General features: G+C 38.7%; 1 protein-coding gene and 1 pseudogene across 15 annotated transcripts in view; both read left to right on the top strand.

Moving 5' to 3' along the window:
* Window positions 1–14747, top strand: part of NDUFB9 (NADH:ubiquinone oxidoreductase subunit B9) — a 576062-nt gene that overhangs the window by 328699 nt on the left and 232616 nt on the right. Inside the window, exon 1 of one of the 15 annotated variants that reach the window (XM_050801755.1) lies at window positions 1531–1534. The exons of the other annotated variants lie outside the window; for them this stretch is intronic. The gene's annotated coding sequence lies outside the window, so the exon portion shown is untranslated. Of the gene's footprint in view, window positions 1–1530; window positions 1535–14747 lie in introns of those variants that run through there. 15 annotated transcript variants of the gene reach the window in all.
* LOC126960642 (transcription factor SOX-2-like) lies at window positions 10070–10825 on the top strand (annotated as a pseudogene).

The following is a 14747-nucleotide window of genomic DNA, read 5'->3' as shown; positions in this document are numbered from 1 at the left end:
AACTCTCTCATCAAGACTTCGGAAGTTCAAAATTGATACTGATCCTAATTTTTAAACCATATAGAAAGAGGAATAATCTATAGTATGGTATTATGATAAATACCAAAGGCACAACAAATGAATTAGAAATAGCCTTTGCATTTTAGGAGCTCAGTGTTGAGGCATGGCACAACTGAGGTAAAACAGAGTGTTCATGGTATCCACAGGGAGCCATAAAATCATGCAGAATTTAATTCACTAATTTAAACCCAACTGATGTCTTGCCCTCTAAGATTGCTACGTTTCAACTTGTACTTTTCCTGAACTGGAATAATTCAATGATTTTATTTTAAAAGGCTGCATTTACATTAAGTCTTACTGCAGAGTAAAGATAACTAATATGAACAGTAGCAAAGTGACTTATTGCCCAATATGCTGAATTATGTAAAAACGAAAAAGTATAACATAATGCATTACTAGAACTTGGCAGCAACACTGCGAACTATGTGGGTCACTCCGAATCCCAGAATACTGGAGCTTGCAGAGTACCCAAAAGACTGCAAGTCTGGTCAGGCGGTGGCTCACGCCTGTAATCCCAGCACTTTGGGAGGCTGAGGAAGACGGATCACTTGAGGTGAGGAGTTCGAGACCAGCCTGGCCAACATGGTGAAACCCTGTTTCTACTAAAAATACAAAAAGTTAGCAGGCATGGTGGCGGGCACCTGTAATCCCAGCTACTGTGGAGGCTGAGGCAGGAGAATCGCTTGAACCCAGGAAGCGGAGGTTGCAGTGATTGCGTCACTGCACTCCAGCCTGGACAACAAAAGTGAGACCCTGGTCCGATAAATAAATAAATAAATAAATAAATAAATAAATAAATAAATAAATAGACTGCAAATCTCTCCGATATCATAAGAGCCTCGAGAGAAGGAATTGGATCTCATGATTCTGTTGACTCACCTTCCTTATAATTTGGTTCATTGTTGGACACCAAATACGTCATGGGAAAAGTGCATGCAGAAAATACTTATTTTGAATTGCATTTTGAGTTTCTAAATTTGGCAGAGGCAAAGAGAAAAGCTGAATCTCGTCAAACTATTTATTAGCCGTCTGAGTGGGAAGAATATTGCAGGAAGATATAATTACAAAACCTGATGTAGCCAGGATTCAGCTTAGAGCTTTCAGCCTGTTTATAAAACATGCCAAATATCAGATGGCATGCAAAGGGTAATGTGTTAATAGCAGACAGGCAAAACACTGGCTGCAGTTTCAGGAGGAAAGACTAAACAGAACAGCTCTACAACATACTTTGTCTCTTGGAATCTAACTCCTTAGAAAGGCTTGGAAATAAATAAGGAAAGTTTATTTTAGGCACCTTCAGCATTGTCCTCCTAAAATCTTTTATTTCATACACCGGGAAATATAAATACTAAAAGCATGGTACCAACCACCAGAATGTTTACTCTGTGAATTTAAAACCCCTAAATTATCCACCCCTCTCTTCAATTGCCTAACATAATACCACCCCAGAGTTGCAAAATTTGAAGAAGGGGGGAAAAAAAAGCCTAGAATTTGGAATCAGAAAAGCTGTATTTAAATAGAGCACTAGCTACTTAAGCAGCTACTCAACTCTTCTCATCTGTTGCCCTTACGTATTTGGCTATACAAATGTTATTATTAAGATATTCTGGGCTGGGCATGGCGGCTCATGCCTGTAATCCCAGCACTTTGGGAAGCTGAGGCGGGCAAATCACTTGAGGTCAGGAGTTCAAGACCAGCCTGGCCAACATGTTGAAACCCCATCTCTACTAAAAATACAAAATTAGCCAGTCATGGTGGCGGGCACCTGTAATCCTAGCTCCTTGGGAGGCTGAGACAGGAGAATTGCTTGAACCTGGGAGGCAGAGGTTGCAGTGAGCCAAGATTGCGCCACTGCACTCCAGCCTAGGCAACAGAGTGAGACTCCATCTCAAATAATAATAATAATAATAATAAAGATATTCTGATAGCTCATCAATATTTGCCCTTTGCTTTTGCCTGCTTTGGAGATCATGATTTTAAATTCTTTGGAATATATCTTTTCTCCCCTACCTCTACAATGATGCGTCTTCAACCCTGGTTTTTTTTTGCCCTTACCTTTTACTTATCTTGTCATCCAGGAAAAATTCAACACTTATTACATAGTGTGCAATGTGTGTGATCATTGCAAAGGGAAATGCAAAGGTAAGTAAGATCTAATTCCTGCCTTCGAGGAACTGATGATTTAATAGAAGCGATACAGGTACCAAAAATGCCCATAAGGCATAACCTGGAAGAGCAAATCATTATAATAATGATCTCCAACAAACGATGCCTCCCATGTCCGCATCCCTTTGCAATACGGCATAGTCATTTCTCACATCAGAAAGGTGGCATCAACTCCTCCATCCCCTTGGATTTGGGCTATTTTTTAAAACTTGTTTTGACAAAGGGTCAAAGGTGGCAGGAGTGACAGTGCAATATCTAAGGCCCAGGCAACCCATGAGACCTCATGGCTTCTGCATTTATCCATTAGGTACCCGACTGCCACATGAAGATTCAGTTAAGTACACAATACAGAGTTGTTATGCACTATGTTGTACAGTAGATCTCTAGGATGTATTCACCTTGCATAAGTGAAACTATGTACCCTTAGATCAACATCTCTCTGATTCACCCTCCCCCAAACCTTGGTAATCACCATTCAAGTCTCTGCTTCTGCTTCTGTGAGTTTGATTATTTTGGATTCCTAAATAGAATAATATAGTGCTTGTTCTTCCATGTTTGACTTTTATTTTCCCTCCTTTGGAGACAGAGTCTAGCTCTGTCGCCCAGGCTGGAGTGCAGTGGTGCAATCTTGGCTCACTGTAACCTCTGCCTCCTGGGTTCAAGCAATTGTCCTGCCTCAGCCTCCCGAGTAACTGGGATTTCAGGCACCTGCCACCACACCCAGCTAATTTTTTGTATTTTTAGTAAAGGCGGGGCTTCACCATGTTGGCCAGGCTGGTCTTAAACTCCTGACCTCAAGTGATCCTACCTTGGCCTCCCAAAGTGCTGGGATTACAGACATGAGCCACCGCACCTGGCCTGGCTTATTTCATTTAGCATGTCTTCCACATTCATCCATGACATAGCAAATGGCAGGATTCTCATCTCTTTTAAAGCTAAATAGTATTTCATTGTATGCATATTTTCTTTATCCATTCATCTGGACATTCAGGTTCTTTCCATGTCTTTGCTATTGTGAATAATGGGGCAATGAACACGGGAATGCAGACATCGCTTGGAAATCCTGATTTCAATTTTTGGGGGTATATGCCCAGAAGCAGGTTTGTTGGATGATTTGGTAGTTCTACTTTTCATCTTTTGAGGAACCTCCATACTGTTTTCCATAGTGGCTGTACCAATTTACATTCCCACCAATAGTGTACAAGGTGTGATGGTTAATATTGTCAACTTGATTGGATTGAAGGATGCAAAGTATTGTTTCTGGGAGTATCTGGTTGCTGCTGGGTGTTGCCAGAACAGATTCACATTTGAGTCAGTGGACTGGGAGAGGACGACCCACCCTCAGGAAGACCCACCCACAATGTGAGTGGGCACCATCCAGTTGGCTGCCAGCGTGGCTAGAAAAAGCAGGCAGAAGAAGGTGGAACAAGCTGACTTGCTGAATCTTCCAGTCTTCATCTTTCTCCCATGCTGGATACTTCCTGCCCCCGAACATCAGACTCCAAGTTCTTCAGCCTTTGGATTCTTGGACTTACAACAGTGGTTTGCCAGGGCCTCTCGGGCCTTCAGCCACAGACTGAAGGCTGCACTGTCAGCTTCCCTACTTTTGAGGTTTTGGGACTCAGACTTAGTCACTACTGGCTTCCTTGGTCCTCAACTTGCAAAATGGCCTATCGTGGGACTTCACCTTGTGATCATGTGAGGCAATTCTCCTTAATAAACTTCCTTTCATATATACATATATCCTATAAGTTTTGCCCCTATAGAGAACCCTAATACAAAAGTCCCCTAAGAGGTGATGGTTAAGTTTAGGGCACTGCATATAGTGATGGCTTCACAGGTGTAATCTTATCTTCCAATGCATCAAGATGTATACATTGAATATATATAGCTTTTTTTGGTCTGACAATCATATCTCACTAAAAAAGTAAATAAATGGATGCAGTTGTATTCCAAGAAAACTTTATTTATGGACACTGAAAAAATATATTCATTTAGACTACAAAATGATGAAAGACCATGTAGTGAGAGTCACCACCTTCAAGCCATCTATGCCAAAGCCATCTTAAACCCACCAGCTTCTGCCAACTCACCAGCTGGCTGCAGCCACCTGAGTGAGCTCAGGCTAGACCAGCAGAGAAATTGCCCAACCAACCCACAAAAATGTGAGAAATAGCAAATTACTGTTTTCAGTCACTAAGTTTTGGGATAATGAATAACTGAGACATCTGATAAGTACTATAATGAAAGTAAAAAGTGATTTGGGGATAAAGAAGAGTTAGAAATTATTTCCTACCCAGAGGATGTGTGGTGATGGTAATAAAGAAAATCTTACAGCAGTAATGGTTTTTAATGTTTTTCCTTTTTCTTTTTTTTTTTTAGGGGTATTTTTATATAGTTTAATTGCAAATATTTAAACTGCTAAAATTTGGCAAGTTGTGGCATATGTAAACACCTGTGAAAACGTTATCACAATCAAGATAATAAATGCAGTAAGGCCGGGCACAGTGGCTCACGCCTATAATCCTAGCACTTTGGGAGGCCAAGGTGGGTGGATTAGCTGAGCTCAGGAGTTCGAGATCAGCCTGGGCAATACAGTGAAACCCCATCTCTACTAAAATTCAAAAACTTAGCCGGGCATGGTAGTAGACACCTGTAGTCCCAGCTACTCGGGAGGCTGAGGCACGAGAATTGCTAGAACCCAGGAGGCAGAGGTTGCACTGAGCCGAAATCAGGCCACTGCACTCCAGCCTGGGCGACAGAGCGAGACTCAGTCTCTAAAAAAAAAATAAATAAATAAAAATAAATGCGGCCAGGCATGGTGGCTCACACCTGTAATCCCAGCACTTTGGGAGGCCGAGGTGGGTGGATCACCTGAGGTCAGGCATTCAGACCAGCCTGGCCAACATGGTGAAACCCCATCTCTACTAAAAAGTACAAAAAACTTAGCCAGACCTGGTGGCAGGCATCTGTATTCCCAGCTACTCAGGATGCTGAGGCAGGACAATCACTTTAAAACCAGGAAGCAAAGGCTACAATGAGCCGAGATTGCACCAGTGTACTTCAGCGTGGGCAACAGAGCAAGACTCTGTCTCAAAAAAAAAAAAAAAAAAAAAAAAAAAAAAGATAATAAATGCATTCCTCACCCCCAAAACTTTCCTTATGGCCCCTTTATAATCCCTGCCTTTATGCCCTCCTTGCTCTTTCACCATCCTGAGACAACTAGATATGTTTTCTAGCACTATAGACTAGTTTGCATTTTCTAGAATTTTATATACATGGAACCATACAATGTGTACTCTTTTTGTCTGGCTTCTGTCAGCAGAATTAGTTTTAGATCCATTCAAGTTGTGTGTATCAATAGTTTCTTTCTATTGCTAACTTGTATTATGTTGTATAGATAGACCATGATTTGTTTACCCATATTCCTGTTGATGGCCTTTCGGGTTTTGTAGTCTATTAGGGGGCAATAAAGTTGCTATGAACTTTAGTGCACAAGTCTTTGTGTGGACATATATATTCATTTCATTTCAAAGTATTATGAAATATAACTTGCATAAATACCTTGAAGTGGAATGGCTCAGTTATAAGTGCATGTTTAACTTTTTATGAAACTGGTAAATTGTTTTCCAAAGTAGTTTTACCATTTTACATCCCCTACCAGCAGTATACGTTCCAGTTGTCCCACATCTTTGTCAATTCTTGGTATAAGTTTTTTCAATTTTAGCTATTCAGTTTTAGCCATTCTAGTGGGTATGGTTTTAATTCGTATTTTCATGACTACTTATGTTGAGCATCTTTTTATATATGCTAATTTGCCATTCATATATCTTCTTTATTGAAGTGACTTTTCAAATCTTCTGTATACTTTTTATATTATTACAGTTATCATTATAAATATTTATTATTATTGGAGTTTTATGTATTCTAGGTAGAAGTTTCTTCTTGGATATATGTTTTCCAACTACTGTTCCCATTTTGTGGTTTATATTTTCATTTTCATAACAGTATCTTTGGAAAGGCAAACATTTTTTATTTTGATGATGTCCATTTTATTTTTCTTTAATAATTCTTGCTTTTTGTGTCCAGTTTAAGAAACATGTGCCAAGCCAAGGTCACTGAGATTTTCTCCTGTGTTTTCTTCAAGAAGTTTTATACCTTACCTCTTATATTTAGGACTATGATTTATCTTGAAATACTTTTTGAACACTGCTATGAAAGAAGGATTGAGGTTCATTTGTTTTTTGTTGTCGCTCTTTGTTTTCATTGTTGATATTTGTTTGTTTATATGGATATCCATTTGCTCCAGCACCATTTATTGTTAAGATTATCATTTTCCCATTGAATTGCCCTGGCACTTTTGTTAAAAATCAATTCTGTAGGTCTATTTCTGGACAAATTTTATTCCATTTGTCTATATCTGTTTACCCTTCTTTCTACTGTGATTACTGTAGCTTTTCAACAGATCTTGAAATCAGGTAGTGTAAATCCTCCCTTTAGCTTTTTTTCAGCATTGTTTTGGCTATTCTAGGTTCTCTGCATTTTCATATAAATTTGGTAATTTCTTTTAAAAATCTGATATGACTTTGATTGAAATTGTATTGAATATATATAGTCGAATTTGAGAATAAATGATATCTTAACAATGTTTAATCTTCTAATTTATAAATACAATGTGTCTCTCCATTTATTTAGATCTTATTTATCCCAGCAATGTTTACTGGCTTTCAGTGAACAGGTCTCACATGTCTTTTGGCAGGTTATCCTTAAGTATATCTTATTTTTGATGTTATTTTTGAAATTTCAATTTCTGATTGCTCACTCCTTCTATATAGATACACAATTCATCTTGGTAAATTGATCTTATATTCTGCCACCTTGAGAAACATTTACTGGTACTGGTAGCTTTTTGGTAGATTAATTAGGATTTTCTACATAGATAATTATGTCATCTGCAAATTAAGACAGTTTCATCTCTTCCTTGCTAATCTGGAAATTACTCATTTATTTATTTAGCCTTATTCCACTGGCTAGAAGTGGTAACAGCATACACCCTTGCCTTGTTTCTGATCTTAGAGAGAAAGCACTTCAGTCTTTCACTTTAAGTATGATGCTTGCTGTAAGTTTTCACAAATGCACATTATTAGACTATGAACGTTCCCTTCTAGTTCTAGTTTGCTGGAAGTTTCCATCATGTATGGATGTTTATTTTGTTATATTTTGTCAATTTATTTATTTTTTTTGCATCTATTGAGTTGATCATATGGAGGAATGGAGTCCTTAAACACCAATGATCTTCCCTCCTTCCCCTGCCCTTAAGAGTTCTGTCCTTGGCCCTGCTCTCTTGTGCTTTACAAATTAGAAGACCTATATATTGCAACTGCTTCAACTAACAGCTGTGTATAAATGACTTCCAAGCATATATGTTTCATCCCAAATTCTCAGCTGAAATTGAGACCAATATTCTCAGCTTCTAACTGTATTTTGTCTACCAAGTTATCCTCCATATATCTCTAGAGAGATAAATAAAGGTGACATAAGAATCCAATGGCTATTCTCTTCAATTAACTTACATTGAATTCAATGTTCATCAGCTTGAACTTCTACCATTTAAGGTCTTTTAAATGTAAAATCAGAAAAATATCTGAAATCAGAGAGCTTTTTTAAAAAAAATACTAAAACCAAAACTTTATAATGCAGGATTTCTCAATCTTGGTACTATTGACATTTGGGGAAAGGTAATTCTTTGTTATAGAGGGCTATCCTGTTACAGTTGTTAACCAGCATCCCTAGTCTTGAATCACTAGATGCCAGTAGTATCTTCGCTGACCCCAAGCTATGACAATCAAAAATTTCTCCAGATGTTGCCGAAGGTCCCCTGGGGAGGGGACACAATCATCTCGAGGTTGGAAACTACTGATGTAGTAACTTGCTATAGATCAATGCTCCCACAAAAATCAACTAAAAGAGTGAAATTAAAAAACAAACCAAAAACAAAACAGGCACAGTGGCTCACAGCTGTCATCAGTATTTTGGGAGGCAGGAGGATATTTTTAGCTCAGGAATTCAAGACCACCCTGGGCAACCCTCATTTCTACTAAAAATCAAAAAAATTAGCCAGGCATGGTGCCGGAATTACAGGTGTGAGCCACTGCACCCAGCCACATTTCACCTTCATTTTTGAAGGATGTTTTTTGCTGGATATGAATTTCTAGATCAGCAGTTACTTTCTGTAAGCACTTTAAAAGTATTATTCCAGTCTTTTTGGTTTCCATTGTTTCTGTGGGAGATGGCTGTCTTTAAGATGTTTTCTGTCTTTACTTTTTAGTTGGTTTACTTTGATGGGCCTAAGTGTGGTTCTATTTTTCTTTGTTCTGCTTTAGTTTTCTGAGCTTGGTCAAATGTTACTTTGGCCCCATTCTATTCTAAGGCTCCTATTATCTTTTTAAAGGCTTTGCATTGTGTTTACATGCTTCCAATACATGCTTCAGTATGTACTATTTTCTATCGACCTGTCTTGTAGTTCACTAATCCTATCTTTTGTTACACAAATCCACTATTACATCCACCCACTGTGTTCTCAACTCCAGATGCTGTATTCAGTTCTAGAATGTCCATTTGATTTTCATAGATTACTTTTTTGATAAAAGTCTTTGCCTATTATCTTATCCATAATTGTCTCAAACATATTAGTCATAGTTATCTTAGAGTTCTTGCCAGTGAACTCCAATATGTGAATCGTCTGTGGCTTGGTTTCTTGTGTCATGTTTTCTCTCTTAGTTTTTGATCATGTGGTCCATGTGGTTTTGGCATGTTTTGTAATTTTCCATTGATTTCCAGATGTTTTAATGTTACAGGCTTTGGGTGATGTCTTTCTTCAATGAGGTTAAACCTGTCTTCTGCTAGAACTTAATCCAACCAAGAATCATGATAAATCAAGGCAGAGTTACAAATCTTGGCATAAGGCTCATTCTACCTTTGATGTGCCCCTAGCCTCAGAGTTTTCTAATGATCACCTAGAATATTCTTCAGATCCCTTCTTCTGGCAAGTCCTGATTTTTAATCTTTGTTTTATGAAGCTTTCTGCCTACTTTTGTTCTCTCTCCTAAACAGCACCACAACTGCAAATTTTCTGAGTTGAAATTGCCCATGTTTGAGGCTGTTCCATATCTCTACCAAAAGCTCTCTTGGTTGCCGTCCCCTGGAAGCAAACTTTAAAAAAATACAAAATCAAAATTACCAGTCTCCTGTCTGAAACCAGAATGGACAAGTGCTCCCAGACTAAAAGCAGCCACAGGTCAGTTCACCTCAGAAAAGTTCACTCCTCTTCAGAGCCCTGCTTGGGCAGATTTCTACTGCCTTCAAATAGATGAGACCCGTATTTTATCCAGCTTTTCTGCTGGGGGATAGTCGTGGTGGATTTAATAGTTGCTAGGAATTAGTGAGAGTTGTGTTGCCCATTCTTCCTCTTTCTGAATGGAAATTGTCACTACACTCTGGGTACGTAGGGGAAGATACTCTTTTCATTTACAGATTAGAGCAAGGAGCTAATTTAAGACCTTATAGAGAGTATGGCACATTTCGAGGTAAATGCAGTCACTTTGCGGAAACTTCAGCCCACTCTCTTGTGGATGGGTATCTTCCACACTGGGGAAAAAAAATTAGGCATGAATACTTGGTATTCAAAGTGGTGGATTGTGATAGAGAGCCAGTTGTCCCCCAAGATGTCCTTCCCTTCTTCCAGTTTTTGGTATACAATTGGACACACAGAATGAAGACATTTAAAGTTTCTCTTTCAGCTCAGTGTGATCATGTGACATAGATCTGATGGAGAAGATGTGTCATGTGGCAACCTAAAAGTTGGCTCAACGGGGTCGGGGTGGGCACCGGTCTGGGCGCGGGCGTGAAGCAGCGGATGCACAGTTCCGCGCACCTGAACGGCTGGAGCAATGGCAGCTACAGCCTGATGCAGGACCAGCTGGGTTACGCGTGGCACCCAGGCCTCCACGCGGACGGTCCCGCGCAGATACAGCCCATACACCGCTACGACGTGAGCGCCCCGCAGTACAACTCCGTGACCAGCTCGCAGACCTGCAAGAACGGCTCTCCCACCTACAGCACGTCCTACTCGCAGTAGCGCACTCCTGGCTCCATGGGTTCGGTGCTCAAGTCCCAGGCCAGCTCCAGCCCCGCTGCGGTTACCTCTTCCTCCCACTCCAGGGCGCCCTGCCAGGCCAGGGACCTCCGGGATGTGATCAGCACGTACCTCCCGGCGCCGAGGTGCCGGAACCCGCCGCCCCAGCGGACTTTACATGTCTCAGCACTACAGGAGCGGCCCGGTGCCCGGCACTGCCATTAACGGCACACTGCTCTCGCGCATGTAACGGCCGGACAGCGAACTGGAGGGGTATGAAATTTTCAAAGAAAAACGAAGGAAATGGGAGGGGTGCAAAAGAAGAGAGTAAGAAACAGCATGGAGAAAACCCGATACGCTAAAAAATATATATATATATCCCATCACCCACAGCAAATGACAGCTGCCAAAGAGAACACCAATCCCATTCACACTCACGCAAAAACCGCCATGCCGACAAGAAAACTTTTATGAGAGGGATCCTGGACTTCCTTTTGGGGGACTGTTTTTGTACAGAGAAAAACAGGGGGGTAGGGAGGGCGGAGGAATGGATCTTGTGCAGATTTGGAGGAAAGAAAGTTACGAAAAACTTTTTTAAAAAGTTCTAGTGGTACAGTAGGAGCTTTGCAGGAAGTTTGCAAGTCTTTACCAATAATATTTAGAGCTAGTCTCCAGGCGATGAAAAAATGTTTCAATATTTGCAAGCAACTTTTGTCCAGTATTTATCGAGATAAACATGGCAATCAAAATGTCTACTGTTTATAAGCTGAGAATTTGCCAGTATTTTTCAAGAAGAAGCTTCTTGCTGCATTTTGATGCTGCAGCTGAAATTTAGCACAATTGCAAACCTGGAAAGAAGAAAATTATTCAAATTTCGACATTTTAATTGTTTAAAAATTGTACGAAAGGAAAAAACTAAGTACTGGCAAACCATCTCTGTGGTCTCGTCTAAAAGGGCAAAAGTGCAAAACTTACATCGTTGGTAATTTATAATAGCTTTTGTTCAATCCCAACTTTCCATTTTGTTCAGATTAAAAACACATGAAACTACTGCTTTCGAAATATTTTCCTATGGTTTGTAATATTTCTGTAAATATATTGTGGTATTTTAAGGTTTTCCCCCTTTGTTTTTTGTAATTGTATTTTAAAATATTCGGCTCTGTAGTATTTGAATCAGTCTGCCGAGAATCCATGTATATATTTGAACTATACATGGATATATAATATCTTTATAACAGGTACATTTTCAACTTATGTTTTTACTCCATTATGCACAGTTTGAAATAAATTTTTGAAATACGAAAAAAGTTGGCGCAAGGCCTTTTTATCTTTCTTTTCAGTTTCTTCCCCGCTGGGCAGAAGGTAGATAAGATGGCTGGGACTAAAGCAGCCATTTTAGATCACGAAGTAACGTTGACAGTGAAAACAGTACATGATGAAACAGAAGGATGAAAAGCTGGGCCTCTGACCACCACTTTCCAGAGCATAAAACCCTTATACCAGCCCTGGACAACATGCAACAATAATTTTCCGTAGGAGATTCATTTCTATCTTATTTCAGTGGCTGTTATTTTGGGGTTTTGTTACTTGCAACTAAGCCTCATAAAATTAGGAAAGTTCAGGACAGCAGTTCTCAGTGTGTTGGTATGGTCTGCAGACTTCTGAATTTTTTGTAGGGAGTTTGTGAAATCAAAACATTTTCAAAGTATACTAAGACATTGTAAGTCCTTTTAACTATGGTGACACATTCACCAATGGCGCAAAAACAATTGTGGGTAAAAGCACCAGCATCTTTGAAACGAGGCACGAGTAGTCACTGTATTCTTCGTTGCCATGCAGCTGTAGGTGGGGGCTGGGGGAGGGGGTGGTTTCATCCAACGTCCTTAATAAAGCGGTAAAAATTACTTATTTTAAATCTTTACTCTTAAGTCTTTTAAATTTTCTGTATGAAGAAATGAGAAGTGTATGTGAAGTACTTCTGGGGATACCAAAATATGATGGTTGTCTTGAGGAAAACTACTTGTGAGGGCGTTTTGAGTCGTGAGTCTGGAGGCAATTCAGATGTGGGTATTTGACAGACATTTCCTCAAACATGAACAAAGTGAACTGTCACTTCAAGAAAAACTAACAGTATTTGTTGCCAATGATAAATTTTAAGCTTTTAAGTGAAAATTATTTTGGAAAATGTGTATCTGCCATCTGAATTTGATGGCCTTTCAGTATTTAAGAGGCTTTTTAAAATGAGATTGCTGGTCATAGTGAACATGATTTTTAAACATTTTATATGGCAAAATATTAACATTTGGAAGATGTGCATAACTCAGTGAATCAATAGTTTCCATGGGCCAAATGTATGATTTTACAAAATTATTCGTGGGAAAAAGTTTCACTCAAAGTGCAAGGTAGACCACTGGAGTCTAATGAAATTCAATGCAAAGCCTCATTTATATGACTTCAGATTCTACATTGTAAATAATCTTTTAGCTACTACCCCTTGTTCAGTTTTGGTATAGTGTCCAAGAATAAATCTATACCCTAGGCTATTAAAATATTCCTCCTGTCTACAACTTAATACCTGCATGAGGATGAATTTCTTCATTTACTTCAAACAAAACAACGTATCAGACTGAATGGAGAAACAGGTATGATAATCCAGCTGTCTTCTATTAAGCCAGACATTGAAAAGATTTGCAAAATGTTATTAACAATGCTGCTCTTCTCGCTAAATTATTTTTGAAAAATACTTATCATAAAATGTTAGCATGAAATTGGTTTAAAATAGATTAGCAAATATATTTTTAACATTTGTCAGTTTTCATTTCTGATATAGTCAATATAAACCTTCATAAACAAAAGTTAATTGGGAAAAAAAACAGAACTACCATCTGATCCAGCAATCCCAGTAACGGGTATATACCCAAAGGAAAATAAATCATTACATCAAAAAGAGACCTACACTTTTATGTCTATTGGAGCACTATTCACAATGGCAAAGATAGGGAATTGACTTAAGTGTCCACAAACTGAAGCGGCATAAAGAAAATGTAGTGTGTGTGTGATCATTTATATATATATATGATATACTATTCAGCCATAAAAGATAATAAAATCATGCCTTTTGGCCGGGCGCAGTGGCTCAAGCCTGTAATCCCAGCACTTTGGGAGGCAGCCATAAAAAACCCCGATAAAAAATACAAAAAATCATGCCTTTTGCTACTCGCAGGCTGAGGCATGGATGGAGCTGGCCTGGTCGACAGAGTGAGACATTAAAAATAAAATAAAATAAAATGAAACATCTTTTGCAGCAACATGGATGGAGCTGGAGGTCATTATCTTAAGTGAAACATCTCAGAAACAGAAAGTCAAAACCGTATGTCCTCACTTGTAAGTGGGAGCTAACTAAGGTGTACACACGGACATAGAGTGTACACCTATGATGAACACTGGAGACTCGGAAGGGTGGGATGGTGGGAGGCAGGCATATAAGGGATGAGAAATTACTTGATGAGTACAATGTAGACTAATCAGGTAATGGTTACACTAAAAGCCCGGGCTTCACCACTATTGCAATATACTCACATAACAAAACTGCACTTGTACCCCTTAAATTTATACGAACTTTTTTAAAAGCAAGAAAAAGAAAACACCCTTTGGGGACATCAATATTTTTCCAGAGCATTAAGTTCTTGAGTGCTAAGTTCTTAAATGTTAAGATCTTAAGGACAAAACGTTTAAAATAATTGATTTATGATATTGAAAGAATTTGAAGTATAACCACAAAACTGTTCTGTTTATAAAATATGAGAACAGTAAAAGTATTAAGCCCAGAGTTCAGTAAACAATATCATGTTAAGAAGAAAGGGGGCAGACAGATTCTAAAAACTGTAGATTAATATACTTAATATTAATTATCCTTAGGGCAAAAGGTTAGAGAACAGATTCAGCAGAAAGTAAAGTAACCATTAACTCCATTAACCCAACACAAGTTTATTTATGAAGTCAAGTCAAACTGAGGAGTATTTGTTTCTTTGATAATTGGTAGGCAGGGAATGTATATACATATTATATTTCCCATTAAGCATTTGCTCATGTTACAGAACAGTGGCCTAGAGAACTATCATTGAAGATTTACCAAATCTGCCTGAAGCAAAATGTGATAAACTGCAGAAACGGTGCAAAATGACACTGGAAGTCGTAGAGGCTGATTCTTGAACACGGGTTTGAACTGCATAGGTCCGCTTATATGCATTTTCTTGATAAATATATTGAAAAATTTTTTTGAGATTTACAATAATTTAAAAAACTTACAGATGCACCATGTAGCTTAGAAATATTGAAAAACTAAGAAAATGATGTGTCATTAATGCATAAAATATATGTAGACACT

The sequence above is a fragment of the Macaca thibetana genome, chromosome 8 (genome assembly GCF_024542745.1).
Source record: "Macaca thibetana thibetana isolate TM-01 chromosome 8, ASM2454274v1, whole genome shotgun sequence".
NCBI classification, from domain to species: Eukaryota; Metazoa; Chordata; class Mammalia; order Primates; family Cercopithecidae; genus Macaca; species Macaca thibetana.
This window is presented reverse-complemented; position numbering and strand designations above follow the sequence as displayed.